Source organism: Pan paniscus, chromosome 9 (genome assembly GCF_029289425.2).
Source record: "Pan paniscus chromosome 9, NHGRI_mPanPan1-v2.0_pri, whole genome shotgun sequence".
Taxonomy (NCBI): Eukaryota; Metazoa; Chordata; class Mammalia; order Primates; family Hominidae; genus Pan; species Pan paniscus.
In genome coordinates this window covers 94,391,519-94,410,837 of record NC_073258.2, presented here as the reverse complement: position 1 = coordinate 94,410,837, position 19,319 = coordinate 94,391,519, and the positions used below count along the sequence as shown (strand labels likewise).

The 19,319-nt window shown below is 45.8% G+C and overlaps 1 protein-coding gene and 1 pseudogene across 8 annotated transcripts in view; one reads left to right on the top strand and one right to left on the bottom strand.

Moving 5' to 3' along the window:
• The first annotated feature begins 8,177 nt into the window (after positions 1 to 8,177).
• Positions 8,178 to 19,319, top strand: part of SMCO4 (single-pass membrane protein with coiled-coil domains 4) — a 300,612-nt gene continuing 289,470 nt past the window's right edge. For 6 of the 8 annotated variants that reach the window (XR_010113376.1, XR_010113377.1, XM_057299217.2 and 3 more), the window contains exon 1: positions 8,178 to 8,323. The gene's annotated coding sequence lies outside the window, so the exon portion shown is untranslated. Of the gene's footprint in view, positions 8,324 to 13,647; positions 13,752 to 19,319 lie in introns of those variants that run through there. The other 2 variants (XR_010113378.1, XR_010113375.1) reach the window with 2 other exon arrangements.
• Positions 15,470 to 16,169, bottom strand: LOC129393441 (signal recognition particle 14 kDa protein-like; annotated as a pseudogene).

The following is a 19,319-nucleotide window of genomic DNA, read 5'->3' as shown; positions in this document are numbered from 1 at the left end:
GAGTAAAATACTCACCTAAGTGCTGCAGCTGAGGGGAGTCAGGAATTCAGAGAGCAGAGTGTGGGTTGGATAGAGAAGGAAGCCCCTGTGGAAGAAGCTGGGGACTCCCTGTCTTGCCTCTGCACCTCTGGGGAGACAGGGCCCCAAGACTCCTCTCTGAAAGCAATGATGCACCGAGAAGTTGCACTTCTTGCCCTGATCATTGTCCAAGACATAGAGAAGCCTTGGGTGAGGAGGACCACGTCCCCAGGAGGTTCCTCACTGGGCCAATACCTGTTCATCTCTTTGGTCAAACTTTCAGATCACTTCCAGAAAGGTCTTCTCTGACCTTTCAATATAAAACTTGTTCTCTTTATAAAACTTTCTCATAGAACCTTGTTCTTTCTCTTCAGCACGCTTAACATAATTTGTAAAATTTGTAATTATATACATTTTTTCTCTCCACTGGTCTGTGAGTTTCTCTAGGGAAGGAAAGGAGTATATGTCTTTTTTGCTTTTATATTCACACAACTCCATAAATTGCCTGCATGTACTAGGTGTTCCGTAAATACATGTGAAGTGATTGAAGAGTTAAGTATAGACTAGAAACGTTCTCATTGCTTTCTGATAATGATGAAGCTCCCTTGGGGAAAAAGACATAGTTGATAGGAAACACCTTTGATGTTAAAAAATGTGCCAGACCAAAAGGTACAGCTGGTATACGAGTCACTAATGAAGATCTTGTGGTTATAGGTTTGAAAGTTAAGGTAATTAAGTGTTATTTTTTACTTTGGGATTTAAAAATGATAGTGGGCTATTTACAGCCTATGGAATAAAAGTGGAGCTCCCCTGCTCCCTTCTAAACACACCAACAGTTCAATTTTTGTATTTTCTTCTCTGCCACATACTTTCTCTGAAAAAATAAAATAAAAATAAAAATAAAAAAAATTCAGGGTCTCACTGTCACCCAGGCTGGAGTGCAATGGTGCGATAACAGCTCACTGTAGCCTCAAATTCCTGAGCTCAGGTGCTCCTCCTGCCTCAGCCCCCCAAGTAGCTGGGACTACCAGGGTGTGCCACCACGCCTGGCTATTTTTATTTTTTAATTTTTTAAAATTTTTTGTAGAGATGCGGTTTCACCATGTTGCCCAGGCTGATCTCGAACTCCTGAGCTCAAGCGGTCCTCCTACCTCAGTCTCCCAAATTGTTGGGATTACAGGCATGAGGCACCATGCCTGGCCGAGTTCCACCTTTAATGATACACCCTGGGGAGTTGTGATTTTAGTGTGGTCTTACTTTCTCAAGCAAAACCCCCCAAAATTCTGAAAGGAGTTAGAAGAGCATGAAGACAGGCATGTTAATGACGGTCTTATTTCTCTTGAAATAGAAACTTGACATTTGCCAGCAGGGAGAAAGTTGTGGAGAAATTTAAAGGGTTCACTGGTGTTCTTGGCTTGAGAGCATGCTTTGGTTGCCGGCAGCAGGGGTAGAGTAGGAATTCCTTCCCATTCTTTAGCTAGAGACTTAAATTTCAGAAAACAGGGCAGTAAGCATGAAGATTTGGGTTGAACTTTTCAGTAGCGCTCTGGTGCTTTTTTCAAACGAAAGCAGAGATCTTAAAACTTTTCCTTATATGGGATTTCACAGCTTTATGAAAATGGGCATGCTTACTTAATTTCCAAGAGTAGGTATAATTTTGTTTGAAGTCTTTAAAAAATTACTACCAGTGAGAAAAAGACATTTTTATTATAACACTTGATACTTACATAAATGTACAGGACTTCAAGCTCTACTGCTTCTTAAATCCAAGAAGCTGGTAATTTTCCCTCTTAACTTAGGGAGGGTAAGTTTTACCTCTTGGCCAAACATGATGGTTTGTGTCTGTAATCACAGCACTTCGGGAGGCTGAGGTGGAAGGATCACTTGAGCCCAGGAGTTCAAGACCAGCCTGGGCAACATATGTTGAGACCTTGTCTCAACATAAATAAATAAATAAACAAATTAGTTAAGCATGGTGGTGCATGCCTGTGGTCCAAGCTACTGGGGAGGCTGAGGCAGGAGGATCGTTTGAGCCCAGGAGGTTGAAGCTGCAGTGAGCTGTGATTGTGCCACTGCACTCCAGCCTGGGCAACAGAGTGAGACCCTGACTCAAAAAAATTTTTTTTACCTCTTTCCTAGTTCTAGAAAAGTCTTTCCATAATGTTGGCTTCTGGGAATTCATATCAGATTTAACTTCAGGTAACACCAATCAAGCACCTGAACTATGACCAAAGAGGTTAAGGTTAATTAAGTATTTGAACTTTGTATTTAACCAGGCTTGGGGTGAATTGCTTAAATGTTCTAAGTCTTATTTTCCTTCTTTGTAAAACAGGGATTAAGAACAATATCTCCTCTTAGGGTTAAGTAGCTCCCCTACGGTGGAAGAGTGTTGGGGACACCCAAGGACTCTCCCTGCCATAAGTACACACACATGCATGTGAGTGTACACACACACTCATGGCCACTGACCATAAGGCAGGGGAATAGAGTCTCAGGGCAGGAAAACTAAGGACTTCCTAGAAGCAAATCAAACGGAAAAACCCCAACTTTCTACGACCAAGTAAATAACTCTGTAACTCTACTTCAGCTATGACAGGAAATAACCTCTTCATACGCATAGAGTGTACACCAAGTAAATAACTTTGCAACTTCACTTCAGCCTCTTTATTTATGCAGGGTATACACCAAGTAACCAGTGGGAAACCTCTAGAGGGTATTTAAGCCCCAGAAAATTCTGTACCCAGGGCCCTTGAGCCACCTGCTTGAGGCTGTTCCCACCCTGTAGAGTTTCATTTTCAATAAATTTCTGCTTTTGTTGCTTCACTCTTTCCTTGCTTTGTTTGTGTGTTTTCTCCAGTTCTTTGTTGAAATGTTTGAAATGCCAAGAACCTGGACCCTCCACTGGTAACAACCAGACCTCAAGTCCAGGTCTTCCTTGTGGACAGGACAGAACCAAGGCCCAGCTCCCTCCTGACCCACAGCCACAGATGTGATTCTGGCAGTGAAGTTCCCTTAACCCCATGTTTTAACCACTGGAGTTAAATGACTGCCAAGTAAGTATGAGGCAGAAAAGGAAACAGGCTACATGATTAAAACATGAGAAACAACAAAACAACAACAGTTGATTTTCTGATGGGTCTGAAGCCTTTGCAGGGATTGTCCAGGTCTCTGAGATTATAAAGTGAGAATTTCTGAGGCTTTCAGATTTCATAGACCAAAACCATTACAAAAACATTTTGGGAGTGGGAATGGAAACTGAGGCTGTCAACTTTTTATTTTGCCAAAAAATGACCAAAACAAAAAACCCACATCCAAATGATTACAAATATAATAATCATTGATACAAGAATTGCATACATTTAGCTTTACATTGCTCTGATTACTCTCATTTTACCTCTGAGTTGTGGAAAACCCGTCTGTGGATTTGCAGCCATCGGCAGATGACTCTGGAACTTCTGCTACAGAGAATGGACAGCCAGGCATGAACAGGGGCCAAGGGAGTAGGTTTATGAACACACATTCCTGACCTCAGCTCCTGGCAGCTGCAGTCAGGCAGCAGTTTTGAGGGTTCCTACTTCTGCAAACATTCTGAGACATGCAGACCACCATTCTAGGCCTCCCCCTCTTACTTCATTACTTGCATAATTTATCCCTCAAGGACAGTACAGCATAGCACAACACATAGCTTATCTCTGATGCACAAGGTTGTGTTTCTTCATTTATCCTGCACACGAGTCTTTGTCCTCCCCACAGCATCACAAAGGGACCCAGCAGAGAGAATCTTCCACAGCCTACACTCATTATATTCTCTTTGTCTTTTCTCATTCTTCCTACAAAGTTAATATCACATGGATTAAGTCAGAAGACTCACAAGGCTTATATTATTCATTCATTTGTTTGCTCATTTATTGATTGATTTAATACATATTTATTGAGTTCCTGTATGCACCAGGCTCCATGCTAGGTATTGAAGGTATAGTAGTGGGCAAGCAAACGCAGTCCCTTTTCTCGTGGAGGGAGAATTCGAGAGACACAAACACATGAGAATATGTAACTATAAAAATATGATGAGAACAGTGAAAAAAACAAGGAGTGTCATGAAAGCGTGCAACAGATGGGGTGGTTAAGAAAAGCTTCTCTGAAAAGACGACATTTAAGGCAAGGCCCGAGAGATTATGTAGTGGACATTCACTGGTTTTGTTATCCTTGATCAACTTTCCCTTCTTTGGTAACAATGCCCTGATGATTATGTGTGGAGGCTTTCATTCAAGGTGTCCTGTTCTTCTCTGGCTGAGGGTAGGCATGTGGCCAAGCTAACTAAGGCTGACGTTCTTCTAGGGTTTGGAATCTTGAGTGGAGTGATGCAAAAACAGAAAAACCAGAGTGGCTTGTTCCACTGGTTGAGCCTCAACAAGGGGTCTGTTAGGAATCAAATCTCCATAAGATTCCTGAGCTGTTTGGTCTTTGAGCTTTCCAAAACTTGGCTGAAGAGACTGAGAGCTACCTCTATGTCCACCAAATTTTTTTGTTTACATTATTTCCCAAATAATGTACCACAGAACTCTAATGGGTTCTGGAAAGCGGGATTTAGCAAAGTGAAGAGTTTGGGAAAGAGCACGTCAATGGAAGGAACAGCATGTGGAAGGGGCTTTCTGTGAAGTAGAGAAGAGCTTGCTGGTTTGGGGAACAGAAAGAAAGCCAGTTGGGCAAAGTGTGCTGAGTGAGGGGCAGAACAGTACCAATATCTCTGTAGGGGCAAGCTGCACCAGACCTCATGGGGCCATATATAATCGTTTAGATTTTATCACCAGCACATAGGAAAGTTACAGACATATTTTGAGCATGGGAAGAATATTTTAAATAGCAAAAATGTCACAAAGGAAAAACAGAAGAGTTCAACTAACAGCGTAAAGAACTGTGAATTGGTCATCCCAGTTCTGCTCTGAGCCAGCTCCAGGACCTTGGATATTTGTAAGGCTCTGATGATTTCTCTTAGCCCCAGTTTTCTCATCTGTAAAATGAGGTGGTGGGTTAGATGATCTCTAACTCCATCTCTGATGTTTCGTGATCTATGATAAAACCATGCCAATAAATGTAATTGTCATTAAGGAGCTTACAATCAAGTGGGAGAGATAAACACACCTAACCTCTATGATACCTGCTGTTGATGTTCCAGGGAGTTCTAACGTTTAAAGCTTTTGGTAGCTTACAAGCTGATTTTGCCAGCCCATTGTTATGTTGACTGCAAAAGGATTTTAAACAGTACTAGGCTCAGTAACCAATTCAATGAAGAACTTTCAAAGAGGGTATTTACATGAAGTGTGATGCTCTGCTAAGCTTAGATTTAGTGACTTCAACTGAATGCTTCATAACAGAAAACGCTAGCAAGAGTACTGATTCTTGGGTGAATTTCATCTAGAACTTGTAACTGCAGGAGTGCCTATGAGTGATCTGTGTGTCAGTTATCTATTACTGTATAACAAACCACCCTAACACTTAGTGATTTGAAACAACCACCATTTTATTTCTCACAATTCCTGGGTTGGCTGGATTATTTTTGGCTGGCTTTCCCTGGAGCTCACTCATGTGGCTGAGAGCTGGTGGGCTGCATAGCTGGGACAGCAAGGCTTTCTCTTCTCAGGGTCTTTCCTCTTCAAGGAGTTGGACCAGGTTTCTTCATGGCAGTCTCAGGGTAGCATTTCAAGAAAGCAAGGAGCAAGGCAGAAGTGCACATCGAAAGCCCCTGCTTGTGTCATATTTGTTCATGTCCCAGTAGCTAAAGCAAGTCACAAGGCCAACTCCAGGGTCAACGTGGGAGGGAGCTACAGAAGGACAACTCAGTAGGGGTGATTCATTAGAAGCCATTAGTGTAAAATGTGTAAACTTTTCATCTGAGACTTGCATTGCAAGATACGCAACTCTAACCTATAAAGGATGACACTTTCTTTTTCTTTTCTCTCCCTCTCTTTTTTTTTCTTTTTTTTTTTTTTTTGAGATAGAGTTTCACTCTTGTTGCCCAGGCTGGAGTGCAGTGGCACGATCTCAGCTCACTACAACCTCCGCCTTCTGGGTTCAGGTGATTCTCCTGCCTCAGGCCTCCCAAGTAGCTGGGATTATAGGTGCCTGCCACCACGCCCAGCTAGTTTTTGTATTTTCAGTAGAGACGGGGTTCATCGTGTTGGCCAGGTTGATCCCGAACTCCCGACCTCAGGTGATCCACCCACCTCGGCCTCCCAAAGTGCAGGGATTACAGGGGTGAGCCACCACGCCCAGCCAAGGATGGCACTTTCACAGACACAGTATCTATGTTATTACTACTATAAGGGAGCATGTGGAGTCACCTTATTAAGGGACTGAGTCCTACATCAGTGGCTCTGCTTGCCTCATAAAATTATTCATTAATTTTTAGCAGTGGCCTTGGGAAGTTGTGTACATAACTTCCCATGTAATGGCATTTACAATGATAATGAATTAAAGCAATTCACACGGCAGTACCACTGCCCCAATTTAAACCTTGAGGCTTGCTAATTTCATATTTAGCTGCATCCCATATGCTCCCAATCCCTCTGCCCTAGTGTGGAGCTACAGCTCAAACTCCTTTGAAGGTAGGAAACTTACCTCACACACGCGTGTTCCCCTCATTCTTTCAGCGCATAGAACACTAAAAAGATGCTTCTTAAATACTTGCTAAATAAACTGATCAATAGTTGCCTTTTATTAAATATCTTTGTGTTTCAGGTATTTCCTTATTTCCTTCACAGACCGGATCATGAATGATCTCCCAATGTGACAAGGTCTTATTCTCCACAGTTTACCGTTGAGGGGACTGAGGTGCAGAAAGCCCAAGGTGTATGCAGCCCAATCCCCTCTGATCCCACTCTACTGCATTGCTGCCTTTTGTACGCAGCAGGAAGGACACTTCCTGTAAAAATGAAAAAAAAGCCTTAAGTTGTTTGAGAGAGGGTCAGGAAGAAAACAGGAAGAGCGAGTAGACTGCAGGTGCTTTCAAAGGGCTCCCTGTCTTTGACATCCCTAAAATAAAAACTTGTTAATTAAGAGATTGGCCACAGAAATCCAGGTGGAAAACCTGCAGAAGAGTGGGTTCCACAATTCTTCAAAACAGAACAAAAAAAACCCCAAGACTTGTTAATTTTTACCGGTGGAGGGGAAGAGGTTACAGGAGTGGCCTTGCTCCCAGGGCTGGCCTTGCTGAGCAAGTGACAATACCACACATATAAAGGTTTTAAGGTGAAAAGGTAGTCAATATTTTACATTTTGAAGATAGTTTTTAAAATCACCTACTGCATCAGTAGTAATACAACAATAACTACCATTTACATACCACCGCACACATCGGGGCTGCGTAAAGAACTTTATAGTGCACCATCTCAATTAATTCTCACAACTCTGTGAAGTAGGTTTTATTATTCTTAATTTATAGACGTGTTAACTGTGGGCCAGGGAGATGAGCTTTCCCGCGATTGCCCAGCTTTTAAGAGGTAGATCTCAAACCTAAACGTGTTTGACCAAAAGCCCTGAATAACATTTAGCCGTGGGCCTCTTGCGGATTTGGCGCTGGTCCGAGGTGGGGAATTGTGAATCTCATTTATTTATGCTGAGCTGCGCACACATATGCACGTGTAAGTTACAAAAAACAAATCCAGGTCAGGATCTCTGTCCGCTTGAGGTTTCAAAGCCTACTTGGGTAGACAGCGGTAAAAATCTCAACTCATTCATCTACTCGTTTGCTCTCTTCACAAGTATTTATTGCGCACTTCAGTATTCCAGACAGGGCGCTAACCTTGCCCTGGAGGAGAGAATGGTGAACACAACAGACATGGCGTTTGCCTCCAACTATCCCCTTTCCGATTCTGCTATCTCACGGGCGAGGCGTTCAAAGAAGCAGGAAATATATCAACAAGGGGGTGACTTAAGCACCCGCTGCGCGGGAGCCGGAGGAAGCGCGCTGAGCCTGCAGAGGTGGTCAGGGCGAACTTCCTGGAGGCAGCGGCAGCAGCAGGCCGGGCGAGAACCCAGGTCGCTCGGAAGCGACAGTCTGAGCCGGGAACGGGGAAGAGGGGGCGGGAGCCGAGGCCCGGGCGGGGGCAGCCAGCGAGTTAGGGTTAGGACGGGAGGATTCGGCTTCCCGGCGGCAGAGGGCGCCTGGCGCTGCGGTCTGGCGCGCCAGAGTCGCCCGCGCGGGCGCCGAGAGGAGAGGCGAGGCGGGGAGCGCAAGCGGCGGCGGCCACTGCCACGTATTCCCGGCAGTGGTGGAGGCGGCGGCGGCGGCGGCGCCCGCGGGCAGGTGGGCTGGGAGCGGCGCGGCGGCGGGGCGGGCGAGCCGGCGGGCGGGCGCGGGGCACGGGGCACCGGGCACCGGGCGGGGGTGCGGCGCCGGGACAGTGCGGTTCCCGCCACGCCGGCTCCGCCTCCGCGCAGTGCTGCCGACCCAGGCCTGGGCGCCCGGCGGGTCCCGAGCGCAACTCGTGCGGGCGGGGTTGGGGGCCCGAGGGACTCGAGCTCGCCTGCCCGTCGCGGCTCGAGACGCTGCATCCCGGTTGCTGCGGGGCCGGGGCTGGGAAAAGTTGGGGCGGACCGCGAGCCCGCGGGGCCGGGCGGGAAGTGCGGGTGCGGGGCGGACTCAGGGGCCGGGGGACGCAGTGCAAAGGGCTTGGGCCGGGGCGGCCGGGAGGGCCCCGTATGGGAAGGTGGGAAACGCGGGTCCTTTGAGGACGCCGAGAAAGGGGTGCGCTCAGGGTCTCTGGGAGTGGACAAGAGTCCGGCGGCGGACCTTGCGGGTGAGAAGGGTCGGCGCCTGGGGGTCGGGGAGTAGAGGTGAGGCGGGGGCGGGATAGAGCCTTCCTCCTCCCCCGTTCTGTCGGGACCGACCCTGAGACCCGGGGCAGGCTCCGAGCTGGGTACGCCTCTGGCATCTGAAGACCCAGTGGGGAGTTCCTGTACGGGGTGGGTGGAGGAGGGAGCTGAGCGTTGCTTCCTCTGCTGCCGGGGCCGACTACCGCCCCTCCCCAGCGGCCAGATTCACCTCAGACTGCAGTGCTTTTGCCCTGAGGAAGTTGAGGAGGGACAGCTGAGCGGATGAGATGTTTGGGGTGTTCCAAGATGAGTGGGATTAGGCTGCATGATATCATAACTATCTCCGGGAGCTGTCAGAAAACATTCCCATGTCCTCATACACCCACCCATCCACTCATCCAGTTAGTACTGCCAAGCTCCAGGCTCCCTTGCTCTTTAAGTGACACCTCTAGGTCCCCAGAGCCCAACAGCGCATCTGCTCACAGCTTCGAGGGTGGCAAGGGTGGAAGACATGGCCTGCTAGTGTCTGCGTAGGTTGGTGCTTTCAGAAACAAGTGGTTCTGGAGGTGCTGGATGCTTTATTAGAACAACCTGTGTGGAGCCCGTTGACAATGCAGATGACTCATGTTGGCTTTTTTTTTTTTCCCCCTTTACAAATAAACTTTGTATTCAAGACACCAGTATGCCTGGTCATTTGCAGCAGTGATACGGCAAGAGACCCATAGTGGGCTTCTTGAGCCCTTATTCTCGTCCTAGATGTGTTAGCAAGAAGTTTGACCTTGGATGAGTCACTTGCTCTCTCTGGACTTCTGTTTTCTTATCTGTCACATGGGGTATAAAGAGAGAGCTCGACAGTGTGATGTAGACAGGAGTAGGTTTCTGAGGGACACAGTGAAATCTTTTTTCTTGTAAGGCTGGATCAGCCACAGAAAATAAGCCTTAGCCTGTTCTTATAAAGAAATTAGCTTAGATTTAAAATAAAATATGAGAAGAAATATTGCAAAAAGCAAAACAACAAAAAACTAATAGTAGTTGGTACTCAATTTACAACATGAATACTGTTCTTATGCTTGCAGTTAGTGTACTTGGTTGTCCAGCTATCTACTATAAAGTTGCTCATTGTGCTTAGAAAGCGTGTATTTCACCTGTGGACCCGAATTTTTTCTTATTTTTTAATCTTCAAGCTTGGAGTGGACGCTCAAGCTTGGAGTTGGATTGGTCCTGCTGGGGTTTGTCTGAAGAACATCCTCAGGGTCTCTCATTGCATAATATTATAGGTTTCCTTCTGTCTGACTGATGCTGGGGTCCTTGTACAACTATACTTCTGCCATCTTTTCCATTCTGGCTTGAGAAGTGGTGAGCTGGTTCCTCTTGCCTCTGGCATGCCCAGACTTCTCATTTCTTTTCAGATGAGTGTAGTAAAAGGCAAGCAGTGAGTTAGAGGCAGCACATTAAAAATTGCTCCAGGCAATCATCTGTGTCCCCTCCACCCCGCTCCTGTCCCCTAGACCCCCTGGGCAACTTCTCACTAGAGCTTCCTGGTCATAAGCTGGCCTTGACATTTTGGGTGCTGAGGGCCATCACAGCATTGAAGTGACTTGGCGAGGGTCACACCACACATTAATGATCAAGCCATGGTGCTGGAAGAAGAGGAATTTTGTGTGTGTGTGTATTTTGTCATAACTGAATGTTCCTGTTCTTGTCCATTAGTAGCTTTCAAAATCCATATTGGGTTTGACCACATCATTTTCAGTAATCCTTTTTTGTCAGCTTTTTGGAAGCTGCAGTTAGTGGTTCTCTCTGAGTTTGAGGTAGTGGTATTTTATTATTAAACAATTTTTTCCAAATATTTTTTAAACTACTTTCCTTTTCAGACCAGATGAGGTAGTGTTAAAAATGATATCTTCTCCAACAAGTAAAGGCTTGATTAATTAGGTTGAGTCTTTAAAATATCTAGTGTTTGTGTGTGTATAAATTTTACTTTAATTGAGAAGTATTGATAAAAATCATAATCGTCACCATTTGAGCCCCTGCCATTGAGCAGGCATTGTGAGGTAGGAGTGAGCATCATTTTACAGGAGAGAAAACAAAGCCAAGAGACGGCACGACTCTGGTACAGCTGTCGTGCGTAAGTTACTGATGATCTTTCAATCCATGTACCATTTTGTTAACAGTGGAAAAGGAATTCTCAGCTATCCTACAGGGTTGTGCTAGTTAAATGAGATATTGTATGTGAAGAGCAACAAGTAAACTCTTAACGGGCTCCCTAACCCAGCACATTTTAACATAAACACTTGTGGACTCTGGAAGCAGTGTGGTGAAGTGGTTAAGTTCAAGCGTCTTGGGAGTCTGGCAGGCCTGGGTGTAAATACTGAACCTGCTGCCTGACCTCTCTGAGCCTGGTTTCCACATGTGTAAAATCAGGATAATACTGTCTGTCTTATATTCAAGAAATGTACCCACTAATTGCAGTGGGTGCTGAGTAAAGGTTGGCATCCATTCCTTTCCCTTGCACACAGGTACTTGGGTCAATGGGATTGAGTAAGTCTTTCAGCAGTTGTCCTCAGGGGGAAAAGGCTTAAAGTACTTTTTGTACTTATCAATGATTCTTCTAGCCTTTTTGCCTTCCCACCCTAAGCCCCAGCATGCGCAATGAATATTCCAGGGCCTGTGATTGTCTTGTCCAAGGGAATTGAAAAAATCGTAAGCCAGAAAGGACAGGTCTTTGATAGAAAGTTGAAAATGGATGTAGCTGGTTTCCCTTTGCCCATTTTGTGGCTTCTTCCTTTTTTTTTTTAAAAAAAAATTAATTTTGTTGGACAGGGAAAAGATACAGAATTCAGGGGGTTCTAGCTGGAGGGGGGCCCTGGAAGAACCTATAGTGTAGGGCAGCTAGAGAGAGGAGTGGGCTGGCTGACGGTCAAAGCTAGAGTTTGGTGTGGGGGAAATTTCTGTTAGATGCAGGATTTGGCTAAATATGGGACCAATTTCCATCTAGTCCTTTAAGGCCCTCTTTTGGGACTCTGAAGTTTTTGTGCTCCAGGCAGATTTTGACTGGTTGTGGTGGCATCACAAATGAGTTTCCATAGTAAATTGTATGCTGAAAGGAAATTAAATTCCAAGAGGGTGTTTGTTGTGACTGATGCCAGAATTTCCTCTGAGAATTTTATTAACATTCAGTCTGTGAAAGTACTTCTTAGTTCTCTGAAGATAATAATTAGGAAATAGTTTTTAAAAAGTAGAAGTGTCGTCTTTGTGAGCTTTTGAAATGTCATCTTCCTAAATCTTTGGAGCAAATGAGGCTCAAAACATCATAGAGACTTATATTTTAAAAGCATTTCTTCCTAAATGTACTGTTTTCCTTCTCTTCCTGTTCCTTACGTCCTCCTACATTATTTTGATAATGAGTTAATTTTGGTTTCTTTCACATTGTGGTGGCCTAATTTTTAAATTTATGACCCTTCATTTTTAGATCTTGCATGTATTTTTTTTTTTTTTACCCTTGAGTCAATTCTCATTGATTATGAAGAGCTAGTATAGCAAGATGGAAAAGAGAGAGGACCCTGGAGCTAGGTTGGTGAGATCTAGGCTCTTTAGAACTTGGATTCGGTCCTCACAGTAGCTCTGGGAGGCTGATCGTGCTATTCCCAACACACAGATGTGGAAATGGGTGCAGAAACACATGTGTGTTCACATAGCCAGCAAGTGGTTAATCTAAGTGTCACTGCAATGATCTGTAGGATTCCAAAGCCCATGCTTCCAGCTGGAAAGGCAGGCAGGGGCCTTGCATGCTGTGCCAGGGTTGGGACTTAGTCCTGTAGGCAGAGAGGGTCAGGCCTGTATTCTAGAAAGGTAGCTCGGTGGCTGTCTGGAGTTTTGAAGTGAAGCAAGTAGAAATTAGGTGTAGAGAAACTAGTTCATTCAAGTAATGTCTTGAGAGATGAGGGCCTGAACAGAAGACATTAAGACAGTGGCAGTGGTGGCGGAGAAGAGGGGGCTTGTTGGAATCCATAGAGCTTAGTGCCTTTGGATACTAGAATTGCATCATCCCTTCCCATTTCAGGTCTGATGCCCCAGGGATGGGTGTTGGAGATGCTGACTATGTGCAGGCTAAAAGCAATCTCTGCAGAAACCAAAAGTGCCTCCTTTGGTCTCTGCTAACAGCTAGAGAAAGGTGGCTGAGCACAGTCCGAAAGGGCCTTCCCTTCCCTGTGCCACCCCAGCCTTATCATTCCTAACTTTCCAGGAGCATCGCAGAGGATGAAGTTGGATTCCTCAGACTGCATTTTGGGAAATGCTAGTCAAGGTTAGAAGTGTGGAAGGGAAGACGCCTTCCTGGGGTATTGTCTGCACACCCCTCTTCCCTGGTGGCACAGGGGACCCACCGGGGTTTGGTCCTCAGTTTTGGCTGTTCCATAAGAGTTGATCTGCCCTAGATGGGGTTAACTTGTGGTCACCAAACTTGCAGGGGTTGACTGGGAAGCAGGAGTGGCAGTGAACATAATGGCCAGCCCCAAGAGGAGTCGAGGCCAGCCTCCTCTGACGGGTGCAGTCTCTGCGGGGCGCCAAGCCATGCTCAGGGGAGCGGGCATCAGAGCCCAAGGAGATGATTGGCTGGGGTCTGCATGTCCTGTCATCGGTAGGACGCGCTGTTGCCACGTCAGGAATATACTGGTTTTGTGCCCTTTCCCCTAGTCAGTGCCAGACGTGGTCATAAACTTGCTTTTGGGCTTCCGTTTTTCCAAATTGTGCAACATCCCTGCCCTTCTGAGAGTTTGTGCTGGCTCTGGTCAGGCCGGAGGTCAGGTGGTCAGATTCTGGCTTTATTTGGGCTGTGTTCTCGCTGCGAGGAGGAAGCCAGGTTACCTCTGTTGGACCTGCCTGCTCCCAGCATCTCCAGCCACAAGCTGTCTCTGCCGGTGAGTCACTCCGTGCAAGAGTCTGCTCACCCACTTTCTGCTTGATGTTTACACCTTTCCCTCAAAGACGGAACCTCTTCTTGTTCTGAGGGCACTTCTCGGCAGTCCCCTAGAGTGTCCAGTTAGTTTCTTTTGTGGGGTAAGAACCCGTGCCAGACAGGTACATGTTTTAATGGGAGAAGAGCATTTCTGCCTGTGGATATGAGCTGTCATGCCTACCTCTTGAACATTATGTCCTGAGCAAAGCCCTTTTCTCGTTCTTTTTGCTTTGTGTTTAGGTGCGTGTTTGGGTGTGTTTGCTTTAATTATTACTGGGAAGCAAAAAAGATATTTATCAAAGGTTTAAATCTATAGCAGTGCCCCTGCAAGCAGAAAGAAGAAGTATATATTTAGCCAGGATATCATTGATTTATCACCCTTTTTTCCATTTTGTTCCTGTTTTGTTGGCAGGACCATCTGATTTGTATACTGGTTCAGTTTGGATTTCAGTAGTGAGTGTGAAAAGATTCCTGGGCTGTTTGCCGAAGTGGAGGGACTCAAATGCGTGGGCTTCAGGGCTGCCAGTCTTGGCTGTCCCTGCAATCCCAGGAGCCTGGCACATGGTGCCTTTGTCAGGAAGGTGGAGTTTGGCCAGGCCGTTTCTTTGGCTTTGCCTGGGAGCAGCTCTGCTGGTGACAGTGGAGGCCTCCCTCTGCCGTGGGAAAGGGAATTCTCTCTTGATTCCGGTTTTGGCTTATTTCTCATCCTATAGGGATGAGAGGGAGGAAGGCCCCAGAACTAGTGAGTTTTGGTGATGAGCAGGTTCAGGGTAGGACTGGTTTGCAGCTTCCACAGAGCTTTTACAGACGTTTTCCTTGCATCCCACATTTTCCTTCTTCCCTGTTAGTCCCAATTCAGTCTGTCATCAGTACCGCAGAAATTGGCTTGAACTTTGTCAGTCTTGGGAAGACCTGGAAGTGCAGCATAGAAACCTGTTCAAATTGGTGCAGCAATTTCACATCAGCATAAGTAGCTTGTTTTGGTGGTGGTGGTTTTTTAATCAGTTTAGGTGCTTTTTTTCTGAAATCATATAGGTAATATGCAAATGTATTCTCCTGCAGCCTGCCCTTGCATTTAAATAGTGCAGAAGGACACAGCAGACTTGTCACATTCCCCTTCACCCAGCACCCCTCCCCAGGTGCCAGCTCCTCCAGGTCCTCAGAGATAACTGGTGTTAGCAGTTGGATCCGTGTCCTGAAACTGTCAAGCCTATATACACAAATACACTATGGTTTTCCTTCTTTTAGAAGCATGAATCTGATTGCATCATACTGCTTTTTTCACATAGTATATTTTCGAGAGCTTTTCATGCATGTAGCTCTTCTCTGTTCTTTTAATTTGTCTTTTATTTGCCTACAAAATATTTTCCAGTGTAGTTATGTCATAATTTATGAATTGGTCCCCTACTGGTAGACATATAAACTAACTCATTAGTTTTGCTATTATATCTTCATTCATACATATTAGTATGCACATGTTTCTCTAGGAGTAGAATTGGCATGTCAAATGTTAAATTCATTTAAAATGTTGCAGCAGTACCCATACTATGCTCTCAAGAGATGTGCTAGTTCCTGTTGTCAGTGGTAATGGGCTGCCATTCTCCTGGGTGAAAGAAATGGATCATTGTTCAGTAGGCATTTCGTTTATTATTGGTGAGGTTGCGAACCTCATCATTTGGCTTCTTTTTTTTTTTCTTGATAAACAGACACGTTTAATGATAGCTTGCTCTTCACAGAGATGTCTACAGAGACTTTTTATCTATAATCCAGGAGTATATAACCATGCAGCACAGACCAATTAGCCAAATGAAAAATAAACTAGATTCTTACCACAACTATCCTATAAACACTGCAACTATTTTTTCCAAAAAGACCCTAATCTTATGTGAAAACACCTACTGTGGGGGAACCAGAAACCTAGCTATGTGGCCAAAAGGAAAAAATAGCAATTCAGTGGTTAATTGGTGAAAGCAGGAAATGTATGTCCTTTACTGTGCTGCTGTTGCTGCTGCTTTGGTCTTCTTAGTTTTGTTCTTTTTGTCTCTCTTCTTCAGCCCATCCATGTTAGCTCTCAGGAGGTTTGAATAAGTCATCTGAAACTTACTCACTTCCTTGGAGCTCACCACTGTGCTGATCTTCTTTTTCCCATCGGTAGCTCTTAACAGACACTTGTTGTCTGCAGGCTCAAAGCCCTCCACAGTACCTTTCTTTGGAATGGATTTGGTTCGACTGTCATACTTCTTCAAGGTGATATGATGCTGCCTGATGTCCAGCACTTCTGGAAAAGTCTGGTCAGCTCCGTCAGGAGCTGCTCGCTCTCCAACAACACCATCGCGGCGACTCTGGCTCGACTCCCTCTGCTTAAGCCCCTAGCAGTGAGAACTGGTTATTTGGCTTCTTGATTCTTATTGCTGAGATTGTAGATGTTAAGAGTGGTGGGTCCATAGCAACTATAGAAGATGAGGGAACCAAACCCTCAAGGACCATGGCTCAGCTCAGGGTGGTGTAAGCGTCATGCCACCACTGGTGGCATTGTGGTACCTGGAAGCAAGAGCTCCTGGTTTCACATTCTCTGTTTCTCCCGGACGCTAGGTATGGTAATAGGACATTTTAATTTTGGTGTAACTTGCCAGAGTATTTCTCCAAACCTTTCATCTGAGGAATCAAGTGTCCGTAAGTATTAAGATCAGTCTGTCCTGTGCTGCTGAGGCGTGGATTGGAGACTGGGGAGGGGCACTGGGAAGACACTTAAAGATTGCGTGCTGGAAAATCAGGCACTGTTGCTTCTGGAAAAGCCTCCAGGAATGTGGTAAAGCAGATGTTTTCTTCTAGTTGCATGTGATTATTCCCCCTCTCCTGGCTTGCTATGGGAATATTGTGGTGCTTTGACCCTTAGCAGGATGCTCTGGGGAGAAGCGATGACTTCTTAGAAGGTGTTTGAGGGGTGTGACACAATGGGCTGGCAGAGAAGGCGTCTGGTGGCTTCCATGAATGGGCTGATCTCGGGGCCCTCCCTGCAGGCTGGGCTGCCCAGTGGACACAGTGGGCTTCGGAAAGCCCTGGCTTACTGGACCACAGAGTCCTTTACCTATTGCTCAAAGGGGCAGAGAGCAGGAGTGGTGGAGGGGGAACCCTTGGGAGATGAAGGGACTGCAGAGTTGAGCCACACTGGACCCAGCTCCCATTCAGCACCTTATGGGTGTGTGACTTGAGCAGCTATTTTATCTCCCTGGGCCTCAGCTTTTCCCTGTAAGTTAGGAATAATAATTAGTACCTGCCTCAGCTCCCATTCAGCACCTTATGGGTGTGTGACTTGAGCAGCTATTTTATCTCCCTGGGCCTCAGCTTTTCCCTGTAAGTTAGGAATAATAATTAGTACCTGCCTCACAGGGTTGTTGTGAAGATTAAAAGAATAATGTTTATAAATCTCTCAACATATTACCTAATTAGTACTTGGTAATTTTAAGTAACTCCACCTATTTGTGTTCCCTTTTCCATATATATATGGATCTCTCTCTCTCTCTCTCTCTCTCTCTCTCTATATATATATATATATATATGTATGTGTATATATATGTGTATATATGTATATGTGTATATGTATATATGTGTATATATATGTGTGTGTATATATGTATATATGTGTGTGTGTGTGTGTATATATATATATATATATATTTTTTTTTTTTTTTTTTCAAGACAGAGTCTCATTTTGTCGCCCAGGCTGGAGTGCTGTGCCGGGATCTTAGCTCATTTCAACCTCTGCCTCCCAGGTTCAAGCAATTCTCCTGCCTCAGCCTCCCTAGTAGCTGGAATTACAGGTGTGCGCCACCATGCCTGGCTAATTTTTGTACTTTTAGTAGAGATGGGGTTTCACTGTGTTTGTTGGCCAGGCTGGTCTTGAACCCTGGACTTCAAGTGATCTGCCCACCTTGGCCTCCACAAGTGTTGGGATTACAGGCGTGAGCTACCACACCTGGCTAATAACTGTTTTAAAATGAGTGACTACATATCATATTTGCATATTACATAAGTAGACTTAATCTGGTAACATTAAAGAGAAGAGGTCAGGAGATTAGTAGCTGTCGGGGCAGATGAGGGTGGGGGCTATGGGAATTAAAAGGGATGAAGGTGGGAGGCTTCGGTGGAGGCCTTAGGTGGGGCAGGAGAGTTGAGTTGGGATGTTCTCTTCCAATACCATTGCTCCTGCAGAATCCCCTCCTTTGTGCACACCAGAGCCCCACACGCAGAGGCCTTTTCTCTTTTTTTAGATAGACTGAGGGCTAGAGGATTGCTAGTGCAACCTCTACCCTTTATTTCGAGGTGGCTGAGTGGGGCCCTGAAAGCCAAAGTGTCTGCCTCAAGCTACACAGATGGCCAGGACAGAGCACAAGTAGGCCCAGCTCTCTGTGCTCTGGGGAGTTGAGATTTCTTTCCCTTCTTCCCTGCACTGCCATGCGTTGCTTATAGCCAGATGCAGGAAAGAGACATGGTGTTAGGCACTTTACAAAGGTCTGCCGTTTACTCCTCCCAAGGTTCTTGTGAGATGAGGTTGAGATATGCATACTCTTCTATTCCTACAGTGCCAGCCACAGGTTGATGTCTGCTGGTTTCATTCCCCTGGTCACCTGTAATCAAGGGGAGGGCAAAGACTGGATCCTGCTCCCTCTTTCCCACCACACCATGTATGTCGTTAGTTTTTCCTGCATGGAGCAGCTCTCCTGGGGACTGGTGTGGCAGTCAGTATTATTTATCGAATAAATGAGCAAGATCCAATTCAGTCTTTCCCTGGCTCTCGTGTCTCTGAAGAGAGAACATCTGCCTCTCCGTTTGGCCCTCTGGGATTAGTATAGCACCCCTGCCTGCCTTTAAGCTTATCCTCCTTCACTCAGAATTCATTCAGGAAATACACTGTTCTAGGTGTTGGTGATTTTGCACCGAACAGAAGGAGCCAAAATCCTGTTCTCATGGGGCCTATTTTCTAGTGAGGATGACAGACAATAGTGATTAAAATACATGACATGTTTATTAGGTTCCCAGGGCTGCTGTAACAAAGTGCCAGAAACTGAGTGGCTTAAACAGCAGGAGTATGTTTTCCCATGGATCTTGGGGCTCTGAGGGGAGTCTCTTCCATGCCTCCCTTCCAGCTTCTGGTGGTTGCTGGCTGTCCTTGGTATTCTTGGCTTGTGGGAGCATAGCTTCAGTCTCTGCCTCTGCTGTCTCATGGCATTCCCCTGTGTCTGTGTATGAGTCAGGGTGCTCCAGAGAGACAGAACCAATAGGACATAGACAGATAGATGAGAGGGGATTTATTAGGGGAATTGGCTCACATGATTTTGGAGGCTGAGAAGGCCTGTGACAGGGTGTCTGCAGGCTGGAGAACAAGGAAGGCTGGCAGTGGGACTCCGTCCAAGTCTAAAAGCCTCAGAACTAGGAAAGCTGATGGTGTAAGTCTCAGTTTGAGGTTGAAGACCTGAGAACCTGGGGGTTTGGGGGCAGGATGTGCTGGTGCAAGTCTTTCTTACTCAGT